This window comes from Labrus mixtus, chromosome 2, assembly GCF_963584025.1.
Source record: "Labrus mixtus chromosome 2, fLabMix1.1, whole genome shotgun sequence".
Classification (NCBI taxonomy): domain Eukaryota; kingdom Metazoa; phylum Chordata; class Actinopteri; order Labriformes; family Labridae; genus Labrus; species Labrus mixtus.
Genome location: NC_083613.1, coordinates 10,461,524 through 10,481,247, shown reverse-complemented (window position 1 = coordinate 10,481,247; position 19,724 = coordinate 10,461,524).

The window sequence follows — 19,724 nt, the reverse complement described above, 5'->3', positions numbered from 1 at the left end:
GCTATGTAATGTCTTCCTCAACTTGACCCAGTCCCAGTTATTTCTATGGATACAGCAAAAAGGAAACAGAGGGAGCTGAGTGGGCCTATCACTCTTATCACTTTAGTGATAATGGCCGTCACATAAAAGATGACCCAGTGAACTCCACAAATGCCAAAGTGGCCCAATTAGCCACTATGCATTTCATACAATTTGCAAAGGGCAAATGTTCCCAAGCTGTAATTATGTACTCACATTGCCCACCTTGGGTGACCCGCCAACCAGTCTTGACGTCCGTCCGTTGTAGGGGTCGCCATGACAGCGTTGGCAAAAACACAGAGAAAAATGAGCTGCAGGGTCTATCATTGTGTCTGTAATTGGTCAAGTTGCGCCTGTTACCTAGTAGCGAATACATAATGGGTAGTGCTGATTGCAATGTGAGATGGATGGGGAAATGTCACTGTGGGGGATGGATGAGTGGGACACTGCTGGTTAAGTCAAATAGGGTAGCTTCTTTTTTTATTATTGATTAGTGATGAAATAGAACAAAAAGTAATTTAATTACTCCTGAAAGACCACAAACACCTTTATTTGTTCCAGGATAGTCTGGCCATTACAGAGCTGTGAGTTCAGAATAAATAATTGATTTTGTGTATACAATTTCTGAAAGTGTCAGCATACTGTACATGCTTCCATAAGATATGATCAAAACAAAGTTCTATTAAGAACAAGAATAGTTATCTTATGAAGAACAATACATTTTAGCGATGCACTATCTCTGTTCAGACAAACTCAACTATTTGCAATGTTTCTTATTTTTAAATGTACAAATCTTAAATAACAATTTCCTTAAAAGATTGAGGAATTTTTTGGCTTTCTTGCTTGACGCTAGATGATATCATAAATACTACATAGGGGGTAAGTTGAGAAATAACCTTCTTCATTTTAAATGACATTCTAGTGCCAGATTGCTCTAAAGTTAATCTAAAATAAGAGTCACAAAAAAGAGCCTGTAACATAAATACAATATAAAATGTTTAAGCTTCCTTATTATAATCCGCACCGAGACTTGAACCGGCGACCCTCCGATTCCCAACTCAAGTCCCTACAGACTGAGCTTCTGCCACCCCATGTTGTATTGGCATTTTATACATAAAGCCAGAGCCATCAGTGGTTTAGCTTAGCATAAGACTGGAAACAGGAAAACATTACGGCTCTATCAGAATGTGCAAAGCAAATTATGTCTTCCTAATATTGGGAGAACTTTCCCTTTTATAACCAGTGGAAACCAAGCCTGACCCTGAGATCACAAAAAAATTTGACATTAAAAAGACATCTATGTACAAGCTGCAACTCATGTCTCCTGAATGTTTCTTGGACTTTATTTTAGGGGGAAGGGGGTCATTTATAGGCCCTCTATGAATGACAGCCCATTATTATGAACAGTATCCTTAACAATTCAGTCTGACGACCTGTCTCCGTGTGTTCCAGGTTCTCCTGGTGCTGAGGTCCAGCAGTGTTCAGGAGATGCTGCTGTGAGGCCGAACCTCCCTAATGTCTCCATTGCCTGCACCTGACCCTGCGAGCCAGAAGTGGCCAAATTTAGTTTGGAAACGTGCCACCATGGGAGAGCCGACAGGCCCATTAATCAGCAGGAGTCTCCCCCCTACTCATCCTGCAGGTCAGGAAGGGAGCAGAACACACACTAATACACACACAAGAGTTCTCTCTCTCTCTCTCTCTGTCTCTCTCTCTGTCTCTCTCTCTCTCACACACACACACACACACACACACACACACACACACACACACACACAGAGCATTGCTTTCATGCTTTCACTAACACAACGCACAAGTGTGCAGCAAAAAACGACTAAACAAATGATTGCTGAAACTTTCAAGTAACTCTGACAGAAACCCCTTTTTTCCTCTTTCCACTACCTACCCTAAATCCTCTATCACGCCACACACACGCACACACGCACACACACACGCACGCACACGCACACACACACACACACACACACACACACACACACACACACACACACACACACACACACACACACACACACACACACACACACATGAGCTTGGCCTTCCATCACTTCTAGTATGATCCAGTCACATATCCCAGCACTCTTAGCTCTGTCTGAGCCAGGTTTTTCAGTCAGCCTGGGGCCCCGGTTGTAGGGGTTATCCACACAGCACTACCCTTGGCTCAGACTTCATGCAAGGGATGAGCTGAATGTACACGCAGACACACAAACAGAAGCACAAACACTCACGGTGACCCCCTCAGGAGCACAAACATAAAGATGAAAAACAGACACAGAGACATCGGTAAAACATGATGGATTGAAGGTGCTGGATCAGAGCTGAAGAATTCATTGTTTTGGAAGTGAAGTGGGAGAGAAAGCAGTTGAATATATGTGGTGTAAGGCAGGACGAAAATGACGTTTATTATCATGTCTAGGATGAACTCAAACTGCTCTTGCCTTTGGGAATACTATCAGACATTTGTAAAAGCATCCATCTTTGTCTGCAGAATTCCATACATCACCTGTTTTTGCTATATGAAGATGCAGCAGTTTGTTTGAAGCAGCAGCTAATTGACTCATAATCAGTGTTTACTATCTCACAATTAACACTGAGAGACAATGAGATCAGAGGAAGTGGCAGCAGCAGAAGGAATTTATTGGGCAATATCCCCGAGGTGTGGGAAGATGCTCGAAAGTAAGCGCAGAGAAAGTGTCTGATAACCGCTCTGCATTTATATGCAGTGTCATTGGTGCACTTATCCTTCCTAATGTGCAACTCTGCAGGGAGATGAATGGTGGGATTGGGCGAGATTAATGAAGGTTACAAAAATCCCCAGATGTTTCCGTGGTAATTAGACGCTTTTGTTTATCAGGAAAACAAGTCACATCAAGAGCAAAGCATTCATTATAATTTTTCATAATCTTAATAATTCAAGTGTAGCTGCTTCATTTTGTTCCCAATTTATCATGCTAATGTTATGAATAAATCTGCATAATTCTAACACTGCCTGTTGTGATCAACTCGCAAACAGACTTTGATAAAGCGAAATGTTGAATTTATTCGTGCATTTTATTTATTTTTAACTACGAGTTTGCTGAGTGATGACACCATGTAACGACCATTTAAGAGCATTGTTTGATAGATTTACCAACATGTTTAACTCTTGCAATGTTGACTGTTCAAGGATGTTTTATATGTAGATGAGGCTCAAGGCAAAAATATAAATGCCTGCCGCCTGATATTTTCAGATTGCCAGGAAGTCTCGGAGGCAGATGTTAAATTTCAAAGAAAACAGTTGCACGAAAAACACTGTAACCGTTCTTGTGTCCACAAGGTCAATTCAGTACAGTTTGTTTTTTCAGTACTGGGACTTGCAGGTTTAGCTGGACAGTGCTGCCTGCATTTTGTCTCGCCCCAATTGTCCTGTCAGAAATCAATTGGAGATCACAACATGGTTTTGCAGCAGGAGGTCAGTCCTCACTACAGCGTAAATATTTCATCCCGGACGCACGCCAAGGGGCTTTTAAAGATGTGTGCTGGACCATGCTCCCCTCGTGCTGCCCTCTGAAAGTGACAGGGCTTGCGTTTTAGCCCACTTCAGGACCAGGTTAAATCAATTAAAATCTATTATTCATATGGCAGTGCAGTGACCTCACTGAAAGCCCCTGTTATTTCAGAATAGAAAGAAGAAAAAAAGGAACTGGATTTGAACTTTGGCTTCTCAACTTTTCAAGAGAATACAGGAAACAAGCAACCTTGTTTTCATCTCCGAGCCTTGAGAATAAAATTGCTGCTTGAAACGTGGTGTGCAAGTAAAGCAAAGGAGGGTGTTTTTGTTACTGTTAGATGTTATATGGAAGATAAATTGAATGCAGAATTGTTCATAGTCTGGACCACATGTGCATATGAAGCAGATGCATGTCTCATGCTTATTTGGATGAAAATTGGCTCCACATTTTGGATTGCAGATAAATACAGTCTCACTTAGACTGGAACATATCATCTTTACCACTAAGCTTAGAAATCATACTCAGAAGGTCATGCCTAAGTGCTGTAGTTGTGAACTCAAGGCAAGCATGGTAAGCCTTCACCTATTGTACAGCAAAGTGCAACTCTCCTCTTTGTAAGGAAGATTTCAGTCGTATAGCCTCCATAGACGGCAGCAGGCTGTTTGGTTGGATAATAAGCAGAGAGGAGTCAGAGGGAGAGAAGTCATTAAGACCTGCTCACATATAATCATCCCAATGCCATCACCATCCTTCTATCTCTTTTTTTCTTGGCCGTCTCTCCCTTTGGTTTGCCTTTTCCCTCTCAGATGAAAGGACCCTCTCATCGCTGCATTGGAAATGAAAATGATGGAGAGCCGGATAAAAAGAAAGAAGGGAAAAGATGAAAATTGGTTCTGAAGTGGTTTGCCACATTAGTTGGCTCCTTACTGACCTTCCAATTTAAGCAAACAATATGTTGACTCAGAGACGTGCCATTCCCCCGGGATTCATGACGAGAGTGCACATAAAATAGGTGCTAAGATGGGTGGACACAAGGAGCAGTACAGTACATTTAGCCAGAAAGAGGTTGTAAGTGCATCTTCCCTGAATGAGCAATGTTTGCACTTGTGTCTTTTAAAATTTGACCAATCATAATAGTTGAGTTATAGCTTAAAAGTCTGGAGGTTGGATTTGGGGTTTACGATACATTTTGTGGGTAACATGAATGGTTGAACTAGATTTCTGTGCAGTCTTTCATAGAAGAATGAATCGTATGGTTGCAGAGGAAAATTTTAGGCAATTTAAAAAAGCCATAAGAATACATCCATCGTGCAAGAATGCATGGCAGTCCATTCAACACTGATCACTTAAAAACAAAAAATCTACTTCAGGAGTCATGTAAGGGGAAGAAATAATTTTTACAGAAAAAAAGTAGCTTTGATCTCCTTAAGGCACTGAAATAGAGACTCAACAATAGGTGTTTTCGGACCAAACAGTTCTGGGGACTGTTGAAGAGCAACTATTCACTAGAGAGTTCCCTGAGAACTACACAACATGGGGACTTTTTTCTGTCTGCATTTGCACCACCATGGTACCAGCTCCGAAGCAGGAGCTAAAAAGGTTCCTCTAAACAGGGTTCGAGGAACTTAAATAGTTCCTAGTTCCTGAAGTGCAGGGGAGGGTTCCAACAGTTCCTAGAACTTTGAAAAAGTTACTGCGGTCCAAAAACGCCTGATGTCACTGTTAATATTTGGAAAAACTCAGCAAGAACTGTAATGGCAATCCATACAGTTAATTTTGAGATGTTTAACTCTTGACGGAGTGTTGGAAGGACCACAATCCAACATTACCACTCAAGAGCCATGCTGCTAGTATACCTAAAAGTGAGCTTTGTTTCATGTATTCATTTGTTGTTTTCTTTTCTTGAACTGCTTGCTGTTAGAATGAAAATATGGGCCTCTGAGGAACAAATTAAATTAACACCTGAGCTTAATTTGGTGCAGAAAACAAAGACTTCTGAGAGGCATTTCAGCTCCAGCAATTACAAATGATCTAAACCACCTGTGGTTGACTTAGTCCAAAGAGTCGGCCAATTAAAACTAGTAGGACGCCATTCTTTTCTGGCCACTGCTGCAGCTGTTTTGTTAAGGTTTATTTTAGAAAACATTATGTAGAGTTGCCACTAAGCTAGTGATCATTTTGTACTAGACAATCAGACAAAATCATAAATGAAACATCAATTTAATAACTGGCTGCTGTGCCAATCTAATTATAATATATATGACCAATCATTTCTTACATGTGGTGGTGGGTTCCAAAATGCTGTTTGCTGTTCATGGTCCTGAAGTGTCTGTTGCTTTCTTGACTATGTGTGTGCTGTTGTGATGCGCGGGCTTACATGATTTTGTTTCTCCTGTGTGGTAAGGAAGAGGGTGGAGCTGTCATGCGTTTGCACCCCAGCCTGTTGTCGGCATATTATGATGAAGTGTACGCCCAGTTTTTGATGATGCCATTGTTAGAAAGGAGGATTTGTTTCTTGTGTAATAACGTTCTCTCTCCATGCTGTTTTCTCGTTGCACTGCTTAGGCTGTACTAAAGCTATAGTGTAGTTTTCGTTTCTGAGCTAAAGGTACTTCTGTAGTGCTGCTCGGGCACAGTATGCTGGGATGGGTGGGGGTGGGTGGCAGATGTTATGTGTGATCGGTGTGAGAGGAGTGAGGGGTTGACAAATTCAAAGAGCCCGGTTTGCTTGTCGAGTTGGATGACGAAAGACACCACACCTGCTCATTTGTGCTATAAAAATATCAATAAAATAGAACTAGATTTTTACAACTTGAAAACTAAAAGCACAGACCTCTGGGACAGAATGTTAGTAACACACAGCAAGCCATATTACCAATCTCATTATGCTAGTAAATCTCTAAAAAGTACCAACAACACAAACACAGCCAAGAGGTCAAGTCAAAGGACTGAAGTAGTGGAGTGGAGGTCAACCAGATCCCTGTCAGAACCGTTGTTGTTGTTTTTAATTAAGCCTTTATATTATTGAAAATTGAAGAATATGTAAAAATGTGAAAAGAGAAATTAGCCCCAAACAACAACAAAAAATGTTACATTGCTGTTAAAATGTTTTATCCTGCTGTACAGTTAAACATGTTAATATGGGGCCCAATGGGGATTGACTGTCTCTTGGAGCCAGTTTCAAGTGGCCATTTGAGGAACTGCAGTGTGAGAAACTTCCCTGTTGGCTTCACTCTTCAGCCTCAGAGGTTGCTGCTTAACTTTTAGCCTCCCATAAGACAGCTTCTCCTGTGTCACCGAGCTTCTTTACCAACATAATCCCTTAAGAGGTTTTTCCCCCCCCAAAGATACCTGTCAAAACCTTCTGACTGCCCCCAAATGTCATAAATTACACCACTCTGTCGATTTAATTTAACTCACTTCTTTAGCCTTTTGTTTGAGTTTATAGTCTGTTCTACCTTGCGCCTTTACTTTGTTTCAGATTCTTGTGGATTCTTTTAACTTGTGATTCACATCATCTTTACATAACTTCAAAAACACTCCTTAAAATAAATGCAGCATTGTCTGAAGGCATGCATCTGCATCCTTAAACCCATGCCTTGTTTGCATGAAGGTGTCTTTGTGCCTCGTTCCCCCTCCAGGGTAGCATCAGTGGGCGACTGCTGTAAATGGACTCTCGCTATCGTTTAAGATGGCGTAACACATCAACCAATCACATGATCCTCTCCCCCTCATCCCCTCTGGCCTCAGCTGGTGCCATGGCATTATCAGAGGAGCAAAGCAGCCATTTATGCCAAACACACACACACACACACACACACACACACACACACACATATACTGTAAACACATATGCGCGGCCTCCCTCTTATGGCTCTAGGGCCATTCCAGGAATGTCAAAGATGGTTTCACCCTTTTGTATCTCTCTCCCTTCACCAGCGCTGAATGAAGGTGGCCTCCATGGTTTAAGATTGTCTTGGCCCAGAAATCCATTCTAAGAAACGTAATAAGGCCATGTAGCCTCTGAGGGCAGAACATGATGCCAGCACAAAATGATGGTGAAATCCTGCGTTTATGGTCGTCACTAATCAGAGTGTCAGATTGGTACAAACAAGCTAAAGGAAATGGTGTAAGCACGTTAAAACAGCAAGAAACGGACGGATTGGAAAGTCAAAGATTCAAAGCCTTGTTTCATTTCAGTTTAAACCCAATATTTCTGGGCTTGCTTTACTTAAAAGGTACTCTCCACTTAATCCAGAAGAGTAAGCATATTGTTTCTATCTAATTGACACTAAGCTCATGGCTATTACCATGTCAACACTGGATTACTGCTGCCTTTGAGCCTGTGGAGTGGTTGACTTGGCCCACATTCAGCCCTTGTTTTCCTTTCCACTCTGTCGTCTGCTGCTCACACACATATAGCCCACATGCTCATAGTGCCACATGTGCACACACACGGAAGCACTCTTTCCAACTCTCTCTCTCTCCTTCACACACACACACACACACACACACGCTCACTTTGTCTTTCTTTCCATCCTCGTCGCACTCCCTCTTTTCTTCCAGAAACACACACACACATGCTCCATGTTCCAGCATTAGACTGACGAGTGTTCCAAGGCCAATTTCACCGCCGCTGAAAGTCCCTCTCTCCCAGAAGCCCCTCTGGTTCAGAGGCTAGACCGACTAGCGATTGGCTGGTCAGAGGCAAGTCTAGTTGGTGATTGGCCAGCAAAGGCCCCTGGTGCACAGTGACAGTAATTAGCACACGCCAACCATTAACAAACACAGATTAGGCATGAACCGGTATGGCATGCTGCCATCAGCGTGCTGTGTGGATGTATGTGTGTGACGAGTGGTATTCCCCTGTGTGTGTCTGAGTGCGTCTCATTTTTGTGGTTTGTCTGTGTTCAACACTTGGCATGTGTGACTGTGTTTGTTGGGAGTGCTTGCATTTGTGTATGTCTTCTTTATCCTCAACCTGTCTGTATACACAAGTGCATGTGCATGCACATGAGTGTGTCAGTGTGTATGCGTATTTGTGTTCAGCCTCATTTCCTCTGTGCCTGCTGGTCAATTTTGGCATTTGGAGAGAAAGACGCTGTGCATTCCCCACGGCTCCCTCGCTTCTAGCTCTGAATTAGAGATGGGGCTATGATATGTGGAAATGATTTTTTAAACACCAGCAATCTCTCTTCTCCCTCCCTCCCTCCCTCCCTGAATCCCCCCCACCCCCTTCCTTGGCTGGTGAATCTGCCCTGCTGTGTGCGCTTAATGAAAGATAAGAAGGGTCCTCCACCACTGACACTGAGCCACAGACCCTCAGAGGACCGTGCTAATCTGCTTGGCCCCTAATGGGGGCCACTTTGTGTCTGCAGAGGATCATTTCATATCAAACAAATTGTGTCCTGTGAAACCCATTACAGTTTTGGCCCTTTGGAGATGCTTCGCCCTTAGCTGACACGTAGAGGACATCCTCGGCCCGACTTTTGATGCTGTAAATATTTCTTCAGATGGTCTTACATTGAAAATCTCTTTTCTAGTCAGAGATGGGCTTTGAGCATCTTTAAAACCTGTCGGCTCTCTCATTAAACATAGATTGAGAGGGTGGGGGGTTTAAACGATGAATGAAGAATCCAGAGAGAGGAACAAGAGAGGGATAAGAATGTAGGAAGCGGAGGATGGAGGCATAACAGAAGGAGTGATGAAGGGTTAATGAACTCAGATTCTCGTCTTACATGTATTCAGTTTCGTAATTGTCTCTCTGCATGCGGTCTCTCGGCCTACGCCATCGACATCAGGAAACCCAGATGATGTTTGACGCATGTTTAAAGCATCTTTATTTACATGTGATGAGAGCTTTGTGATTATGTTATGAAAAGGCACTGATGAGTCTGAGTGCACCAATCACAAGTCTGCAGCTTCAGCGTGGACTGTAAGTTGTTTATTAAAGGTGTAAAACACAGTGAAATGGGTATAAATTTGCCAGCGTGGAGAGACGTGAAACCACCATCACAGACAACATGTACCTAATACATCTCCACTCACCCTGAGAGGCACGGCTGCCGCAGTAAGCAGCAGCAGCTGCGACACATGTATAGTAAATTTCTATTTGTATTGACAATAGTGTAATCTGGCGGGACAGTGTTACCCCTTGTGCAGGTCATCATTCTTAATGTTTACGTTTATGTGTGTGTGTATTTCTGTGCACAATGTCCAGTGTGTTTTTTTTCCGGTTTGAATGTGTGTGTATGTGTATGCCATCAGTTCTGCAAGGGAGCAAACGGGGAGGGGAGGGGGAGTAGAAAATGATCCGGGGCCGATACATATGAAACAGGAGGGCTCATACATAAACATAGCTCCAAGGCCCCGGGGCCAGGCAATCTACGAGGCAAATTGCTCACCAGTCAGCCATGGAGGCCGCTCTGTTTACTATGCATGAGGTCTTGTGACATGCTTTAAAGCCGCCCCTAAAACGGGACTACTGGGCCGGTGGCAGAGAGGAGCTGGCTTTTTCTATTACCGTGGTATTCTTTCTTGTGAAAAACGTAGTGGCTCGAGAAACGGATCATTGTTTCTTTTTGCTTATCTGTTGTGTGATGTACAGTAGATGCTGTGTGAGAGGCAAAATACTGGTGTTATGGTGTGAACGCCGTCTGTGTGTCAGAGAGTGACAGCTTTCATTTGTGCAGGAGGTTTTTTTTAAGGGGGGGGGGGGGGGTAAAAACATGTTTGTGCTGCAGGTTTTGCAGATTCTCTTACTAATTTTTTGGGCATTTCTGCCTTTATTGATACATGATAATAATGACTGGCAGAATACATGGAGAGAGGGACATGACTTGCATAAAGGTGTCTGGTAAGATTCTAATTGAGGATGTTGTAATGACATGCAACTGAACCGTTTGCATAGCTGAATACACCATCCAGAGCTGTTCTAGGAGAGGACAGCCTGGGATTCCTTATGACTGAAAGTGTCCATTGAAATAGATGTAAAGATGTTTAATAAAGATTCAAAATGCAAATGAATGTTCCTTTAACCTGCTTCTGTTATGCATTTTGTTTAGTTTTTTCTGTTTTGTTTCTTTATACTTGGGGGTGCTTATTCTGCAGCCAGGTGCCATTCACCTGCAAAAGTACAGAAAACAATGAGCTAATGGAATTAAAAAGTTAAAGTCTAAAATAAAATGATAGAAAATAATGAAGAAAATGTGATCACATGTGGTCTTTTATGCTTATGTCAGATAAGAAATGGAGGAGCAATAATCTGTTGTTGTAGTCTGCAGCCATCAAAATGACCTCATCAGACAGCTACCACCTTTTTATTGTTGCAAGTCTTGGATTTCTTTATATTTCTTCCAAAGGGGCACAATAGTTTTGAATAAGAATGCAATTACAAAGACCTCCTTTTGAAGTCTCTTCATTTTTTTAAATTATGACAAGATAATAAAGTTTTGATTAAAAAAATGTCTCCTGTTCTTACTTACTATGTCTCCTCTGTGTGGAGCAATGACCAGAACAAACACAAGAACAGACAAAAAATGAAACAGAAATGATTTTTGAATCATTGATTTCTAAATGCTTTAACACCAGACCATTATATCCTTTAGTTAAATACAGGTAATATAGACTTTTTGTACAGACTCAATAGAGAAGAAAAACTGTGAGGAACTTTGGGCCTTTGTAGTGGTGGTTTTATGATGGAAAATCTCACCCTGTTTACTTAAACTAATAAAAATTAATCTCTCACTGAGAGTCTTTTACTTAGGAAATGGTTTTTTTAAAGGCTGTTTTTGGGGTAGCCGGTAATCTCCTTTTATTGTCTACTCCAAAACAGCAGTTTCAGGCATATAAATAAAACGGATGTAGTCTCTTACTTGCTTTTGTGGGTCATAAAGACGCATCCGTGTTAAATTTGGTCTGTTCTTTAACCAGCTAAAACTCCTTTAATATATTTGAGCATGAATGAACATAACTGGGCAGGACAGAATAACAAACAGGAAGAGACGTTAACGTGTAAATAAGCCGTTGAGACCACATCTGCTTCAGCCTGCATTTACCAGCCCAGTATCCCAGGGGGAGCCCTCCTCAATTCAATTCCAATCTGCTCCACCCCCAGGGTCCAAGTTCAAGTTCAAAGTCAGACAACCGAGGCACCAACAGGAGAATTGCCCACCCAGGAGTCCCCTCAGCCCAAAGTGAACTATTCCAACTACAGATGAGATCTGAACAAATCCAATACCAGATCTATTCAAACGCCTGTCTGCGTGTGTGTGTGTGTGTGTGTGTGTGTGTGTGTGTGTGTGTGTGTGTGTGTATGTGTGTGTGTCTGGAGGGGCAGGGGGAACTACTGTCACATTACAAACACCTTTGCTGTCTCTCTCTCTCTCCATCTATCTGTCTTTCTCCCTCTCTCAGGCTATAATTATGCTAATAGTATGTATATAGCTGTGGCCCTGGAGGCTTGGGGCGTATTGAAGGCTCCCAGGTCTTTCTCTCCTGTAACAGTATTAGGGTGCTATTGAAAAGCGGACAGAGGGTGAGAAGGAGGGGGGGGCAGGATAGAGAGATAGTGCGGGGTGGCAAATGGGACATGACCACCGTGCTCTCTGTCACGACGCCGCCCATTGTCTGGCCAAAGAAAAGGGCCTCCGTCGCCACTGGGACAATAATAAAGGAGCAAGAATGGGCTGTGCATATTAAACAACACAACGGGCCGAGCCTGACCAACCTGCATGGGTACGATGAAGGGGGAAGAGGGAGGAAAACAGAGCGAGAGAGAGGCGGGTGTAAAAGTAGTGGGAGGTGATGAGGGAGTGCATGGTAGAGAGAAAAGAGTGGTAGAAGTGAAAAAGACACAAAAAGAGACCGAGGCAACGAGATAACTGTAAATGTAGAAAGGCTTTTGTTTCTTTAAAGAGATGACACCTGCTGATGTCAAAGGTCTCCTTCAGTGTATAATAAAGTCCTGATAGCACATCCAGGGTGACCTCTGTTTGACTGCAGCATCCGAGGGTTTCTCTTATCCGTCTTCATGAAAAATGAAAACATGTCTTTCTATTCATGTCATCTTTTAGGTTCACTTATGTTTGTCTTGAGGTCCCTATCTGGTGATAATATGATGTGAATGTCTTGTTTGTGAGTGCTTTGTTACTTATATACAGTAAGTCTATATCCCAAACAAATGTGGAATATTTAAGTAAAAAAACGACACCCCTCCCCCATACTTTGTAAATAAAATTAGACTTAGACTTTCTTTATTGTCATTCAAACTTGTACTTTACAGTGCAGATAAGCACGAAATTGCGTTGCATTTGACTCGTTAGTGCAGGATAAAAAACAGCAGCAGGTATTTACATAGAAAAATAAGGTGCAGATATAAATAGATATAAAAAGAAAAGCTATGGGTAAAAATTACTATACAGATAAATATATTGCACATTTGTGATGTATGTCATATTGTATTTTACAGTCCAGTGAGGTAGTCCTGTGTGGGGGTTTGAGGGGGAATGGAGGGATTATTTTTTCGTGTTCAAGAGTCTTACGGCCTGTGGGAAGAAGCTGTTACAGAACCTGGAAGTTCTGCTTCGGAGGCTGCGGAACCTCTTTCCAGAGTCCAGCAGCGAAGACAGTCCTTGGTGGGGGTGGGAGGTGTCTCTGCTGATTTTCTGGGCCCTGGTCAGACAGCGAAATGTATGTTTTTGCTCATTAAGATCGTTTTGAGAAATGCAACATCAACCAATTTAGTGACAAGGTTAAAAGCAAAGCAAACTTTGTTTTTTGGGAAATGTCTAAATAGACTTCACATTTAGAAGTATTATTTTTACACGTGCAACATCTGGGACCACCATTAATGAGAAAGAAGTTGATGTTAAAGAAAATACAAGGCTAAAGTGAGTGTAGTGTAATATACAGTCATGTGTTCAAATGTTGCATCAAAGCTTTTGAGTTTCTCTATCCATATCTTAGGTAAAATGATATCTAGTGCATCAGCTGTATGAGTATTTATTTTATTATTAACAATGTGTCACATTGAAAAGAAAAAAATTGCACACACAACTCTTGCTCAGCATCACCAGTTTATTAGAAAAAAATCACAATATTTCAGTCCCTCTAAACCTCAGTGACAAAGATTCAGAGGGACCAAAATGTTGCGATTTTTTTCTCATAAATATGTGTTGCTGCAGCAGCATGTGTCCTTGGGCAAGACACTTTAATCAATCAATCAATCATTATTTGTATAGCGCCAATTCTTAACAAGTGTTATCTCGAGACGCTTTACAAAAGAGCATATGGGATAATATGCAGAAAGGATTTCTCCTTTGCTTTCCTAACGTTCCTGTTGTCCACACTTCCTTGCCGCTGAGGTGGAGGTCGGAGCAGGCCGTGCCTGAATGAGGACAGCGGTGGTCATGGGGATGACACAGTCCGATGGACAGTTGCTCCCGCTGCCTTTTCTGTGGCATATAAATGTGTATGACTGTGATGGTCACTTTACATAGAAGCCTCTGTCATCAGTGTGAGAATGGGTGTGAATGGGTAGGTGTGACCTGCGGTTTAAAAGTGCATTGATCAATCAAAAAACAAGACTGTGTTTGTTTGTTAAAGGCTGATAAAAATCTGAAATGATAAGTGAGCCATGACTCGATAATTCAAATCACTTCCTCTTTGTATTTTTAATCTTGACAGTTTTGATTTCTCTCTTGTAAAATGTTTTGGATTCTCAAGTTCCAGGTTCACATTAGTGATGCTACACATCTAATTGTCCAGCACCTTAGTCATCCAGCACACTGGTGTAAGAAGCAGCATCCTGCCTGACTGTGTTATCCTCCCCCCCCCCCCCCTCCCCCCTCTCGCTGCATGAGTATATTGAGAGGTGTCAACAGTAGAGGCGTGGGTGTGGGAGGCTCTATCATGGTTCACGGCTATCGCATGTGCCTCGGCGGCTCTGCAGCGTGGCTACCATCTGTCTGCATGTCACACAGTGAGCTGCTCTCTCACTTCTTCTTCTCGCTCTCTTTCTCCACATCTTCTCTTGTTCCCCCATCCCTTAAAGCTTTATCACACTCCCCGTCATCTTTTCACATCTTCTAATTTTTCACATACAAAGTAACAGTTTATTAAAGAGAGACTGAGATGTGCAGGTATCTCAGACAGACGAGGTGCTAACCTTGGAGCTCAGGATCTGGAAAGCTTTGGCATAGAAAGACCAAAAACACCAAGCAGGGTTTTCAGTTTTGTTTAACGTCACATGATTTGAATGAACACTTTAAACACATTGCTGTCAGCACTAAAATGTAATAGTATATTTTGTTTATTGCTTTCCAGGAAAGGCAAACTGCACAGACAGTGTATAAATAAGACAGTGTAAGAGAGACGAAGAGGAGAAGGAGGAGACAGCAGCAACTCTCACAGACCAGAGAGTGGCAGTGTGCCACAGTTAGAGTGGATCGTCAAGTATTGTGTGGTACATGTGTGTTAAAGTGGCGAAAGAGCGAGAGAGCATGTGACTCTATTTGTAAAGCTTGTATTGTTTAAAGAGTTGCACAACAAGTTGTGTGAGTAGCCATTGTATGGTGGTTACTTACAGGCTGAAGAATATCACTCAGACCAGAAATCAGGATCTGCATGTTGACTTGTTAAAAAGTATTGGACACAGTCAATGCACGTACAGGGGCAGGCTCTCCCTCTCAGTCCTCAGCATGGAGTAGGAAAAAAAACAGCAAATGGACAACTCTTCAACAGATTAAAAAACATTGGAGAAAAACGAGGCAAATGTATACAACTAGCGTTCGACTTTTATGAAGTTGAGTCAGAATAAATAAACTCACTGGCTTAAAGACAGTAGGCCTTTCCCAAAAAGGAAAATATAGACTTACACAAAAGTAAAGCCTCTCAATCATCACTTATGTGCCTCCATACATGTGTGGTGGCGACTGTGTCTGCAGAGATCCTGTCCTCTGCATGGATTTTCATTATTTTGGTCTGTTTTGGTTAACTCAGGACGTTTCTGGGCTGGGAGTGGATGTGTTTCCCCCAGCCAATGACAGCACTCGCTGAGTTTTGGAGTGGACACAATTCAGCGATTGGACACCATTAAAACTGACAAATATAACAGAAGTGGACGTAGCGGCAAAGGAGAAAATATTATCATAGTGAGGTGAAACTCAAAGCTCATTCTAAAACGATGGTGAACCTTTGGTTGGCTTTCACACACTGAGTTGGCCTGCTTTCTGTTGGACAGGCAGGTACCAAACACCGGTGGTTAGCGTGTGGTTACTTTCAGTGACGGTATAGCAGTAAACAACACGTTAACCCTGCAGTGGGTGTGCGCTTCTGGTGGGGATGAGCCCAGGAGATGGGGTCCAGTTTTTGGGAAACTTTTGGATTGTGTCTGTTTTGGCAACCCCCTGTGGACAAAGCAGTAAGTGTTTTATCTCTGCTAATCTTGTCCTGTACATGAGTAAATAATCATTTTTAACACAAAAAAAAAAAAATACAAATCTATATCCGTTGTCTTTCAACAGTCAGATGTTTGAAACCTGACTCTGGTGTGTGCTTTTGATCCCTCTGTTCGACAACTACCCTGCAGCAGTGGGTTTAGGTATTAAAAATAACCACAAATAAATAATCCATCTTCGTGCATACTGTCTCAATTGCTTTTAAAGCTCAGATAGAGGCATCAATATCAAATTCTGTCTGTTCCAGGTCCATCTAAAAACAGCTCACAGGAGCTTTAACTCAAGGGAAGAGAGCTTCACTTCCTACCAGCACAGAAGCTTTAAAACTCTTTGTGAATTTGCAGCACTGATGTTGTCACCGGTGGTTTTTGTGTGTCATTAAGTAAAGCTCTGCCAGCAACAAGTAACTTAAAACTATATAAATTGTGTGATTTCATCCTTGTAAGGTTGAGGGCAGGGATGGGGATCATTACTGTTCATATCTGCTGTTCTCCTTACCGATACCATGATCAACACTTTTCTATTATTTGTTGGAAGATGAGACAACAATATGTTTCTTCATAGAACAGGTATATATTTTTTTATATTGCTAGGACAACAAACACATTATCTTCCAATAACAGTATTTACTGTATTCAAGTTTCTCACCAAAATCTAAATGTCCTTTTTTGAACACAACATGATGACATTTTATTGACCTTTGCCTAATCATCATTTTACTGATCAGAACACAAACTCATAATTGTACCTTATGTCACCCGGTTTTCTTGGCTAACTAGTTTTTGTGCTACTAATTTTCAAAACGGATATCAACATTGATTACTATTTTTAAGTAACTTAACTTGCTACACAGTTTGTGCGTGCTTTCCACAGGTGCTTTGAGTGGAGGAAGAGGATGATGACTGTCCCACAGCAGCAGCAGAGGTGCTGCATTTTTTGTTCTGGTCATGTTGATGCTGATGTGCTTGTTGTAATTTTCATTCAAAATATTTATTAGACAATCCAGGTTGCACAAGTGGTTTGATTTAAAAGCTGTGACTTGATCTAAGATGTAATGTTACGTTACAGGAACCCTGAGACTCGATAGCAGAGTATCAATAAGCTCAAACCACATAGATTATTGGGTTTTGAACCAGGTCCTTATGGAACCGGGTTTCAATCCCCATGTTACATCACTTCACGCTGACTTTAAAGGAAAGATTATTACATACAGGTTTTGAGAATTTTCCCGACAGTATAATCAAAATCAAAATACACACTGAGAAAATAGAGTTCACTCACATGTAGCTTAATTTAAAAAATATTGATTCAGCTACATGTGTATCCATAAATATCTGTGTTTTTGCATTCTGATTTGAGTGAGTGCTCTGTGTGTGTGTATCCATGTCCACAGACAGACAGGCAGACAGAGTAAAAGCAGTAGCCAGCATACCATAATATTGTCATTAAGGAATTCAGCAGATTAATAGCCTTAAATACCTGGAAATGTCCTAAGATCTAGTGTCTTTAGCTAGTAATTTCCTCTGCGAGTCCTGAGCACTAAACCCGCTGTGTTGTTCTTGGCGTTCCTCAGTCGGACCAGAGAACATCGCACGGACAATGATACCGTCCTCTGGGATCCATTCTCCTCTCCATTTGATGGAAAGCAAAAGAGAGCCTTTGGCCAGATAGGTCCCATTATGTCTCAATGACAGAGCCTGAGGGTGAAAAACGGTCTGTTTTTTCCCCCTCTGAGCACCTTTAGGTCTCAGTTAGAAATGACATATGCCCTGATGAACGGCGGAGGGGCTGATTTGGCTGCCAAATACCCATCAAGCTCTTTCTAACTGCTCTGAACTTTGTTTTTACTCAGAAGTAGTTTTCTAAGTTAAGAACCATGGTGTCACTTTTCAAAGAGCGGGCAACTCTTGGACAAAATGAAATGCTCTTTAAAATTACACACACCATTTAGCTTTTTGTATTTTTTTAACATGAAGTTCAGTGTTAAGCAATCATCACAATAGTGCTAATGATCCTGAGTCCAGAGCCCTCTTTGCTCCCTGTCACATTCCCCCCTCATGACCTCATGACTGGATGTATGCATTAAACAGATGTGGCTGGCTATGAGGGGCCTGAAACAGGATAGGACAGCCTATAGCCTCTAGACTGGTCTTCTCTGGCCTTGAAGCCAGGGGCCTCCGGGTCCAGAGGACAGGATAAACAGGATTGATGTGTGTGTATGGTGTGTGTGTGTGGGTGTGTGTGTTTGTGTGTGTATGTGTGTGTGTGTGCTTGAAAGAGAGAGAGAAAGAGAAACCCGTTTCCCACATGCATAAATGTTCAGGCAGTTTTCTATGTCAGCGTCATGTGAGAACACGGAGTTGATATTTTTAGGTGTGAGATGCTCCGACACTTTGCCTTCTCAGGGAAAAAAAAATCAGCAATAACTAAGATGTCAGACCTCAAAATCACATAAACATATTCATTCACCTTTATATTTGATGCAGTTTCAGGATATTTCATTTAAAGTGGACAGGGAAATATTTGTTTGTTATCCTCAAGTAAGTACAACCATGTGCACTACACGGAAATCAACTTAAAGGGACTACTCTTTGTCTACGTAAAACTTCTATACAGTTATATCTGAGTGGTTGTGCAGCTGAAACTTTTCCCCTTAAACTTAAACACTTTAGATGAAAAAGGCATTAAACTCAAATTGTTTTCAGTGAGATCAAACTCTGAGGAAAACATGGAGTTTTATTAAAAGGTGTATCAAAGTTGTCTGCTAAAAAAATACAAGACAGGTATAAACAGTTGCGTCATGCATACACCTGCATTAGTACACACTTTTTTTTTTAAATACAAAAATGTTTAATCTTGATCCTGAATTTCAGTATCAAGTGGATTCAACCTCAATCACATAATAATCATACAATTAAAGTATCTTTTAATTATATACCATCAAATCATACCAAAAATTAAAAAAAAATTGTTATATTGTAGAGAGACCCAGCATTATTTGATGTTTTTATTTCTTTATTTAACCAGGAAAGAAACTCATTGAGATAAAAAAAATCTCTTTTTCAAGAGTGTCCTGGCCAAGACACACAAACGAGCAGCCAAACATAAAAATACAAAAAAATACATTATTAGACATTAAAAGACACACATAACAAATTCAAACAGCAAATGTTTGTCCAAACCATCCACAAACACATCAGGTAGAACATGTACAGCCAGATGTTTCTGCCTCCAAGTCATTTAAACGTCCTCTTAAGAGCATCCAACGAGTTCAGATCTTTTTGTAATTGGTTCCAAGTAAAGGGAGCAGCAAACTTAAACGTCTTTTTCCCTAGTTAAGTCCTGACTTTTGGAAAACAGAAAGTAAGAAAAGTCTCTGTACTCTTCTGACTGATGGAGGTCAGAAGGTATAAGGAAGTAGAACTAGACTTGTAGATAAGAATAAGCCAGTGTTTAAGTGTGCGTATGGTCAAAGAAGTACATCCAACACGTGATGAGTGAGGGATATAAAATGAATGTTGAACCTCAGAGCTCCATGATACACAGTGACCAGAGCGCACAAGCTTTGTGAGGATGCATGCAGCTTGAATCACCACAAAGAAGCACTTTGCAATAGAGGTGAAGAAAACTTTTGACAGGCAGAAACCTTGAACAGAACCAGACCCAATTTGTGTCATGATAGAAGAGAAAGATACAAAAGGAGAGAGGATAGAGACAAACAAACAGACACAAAGAC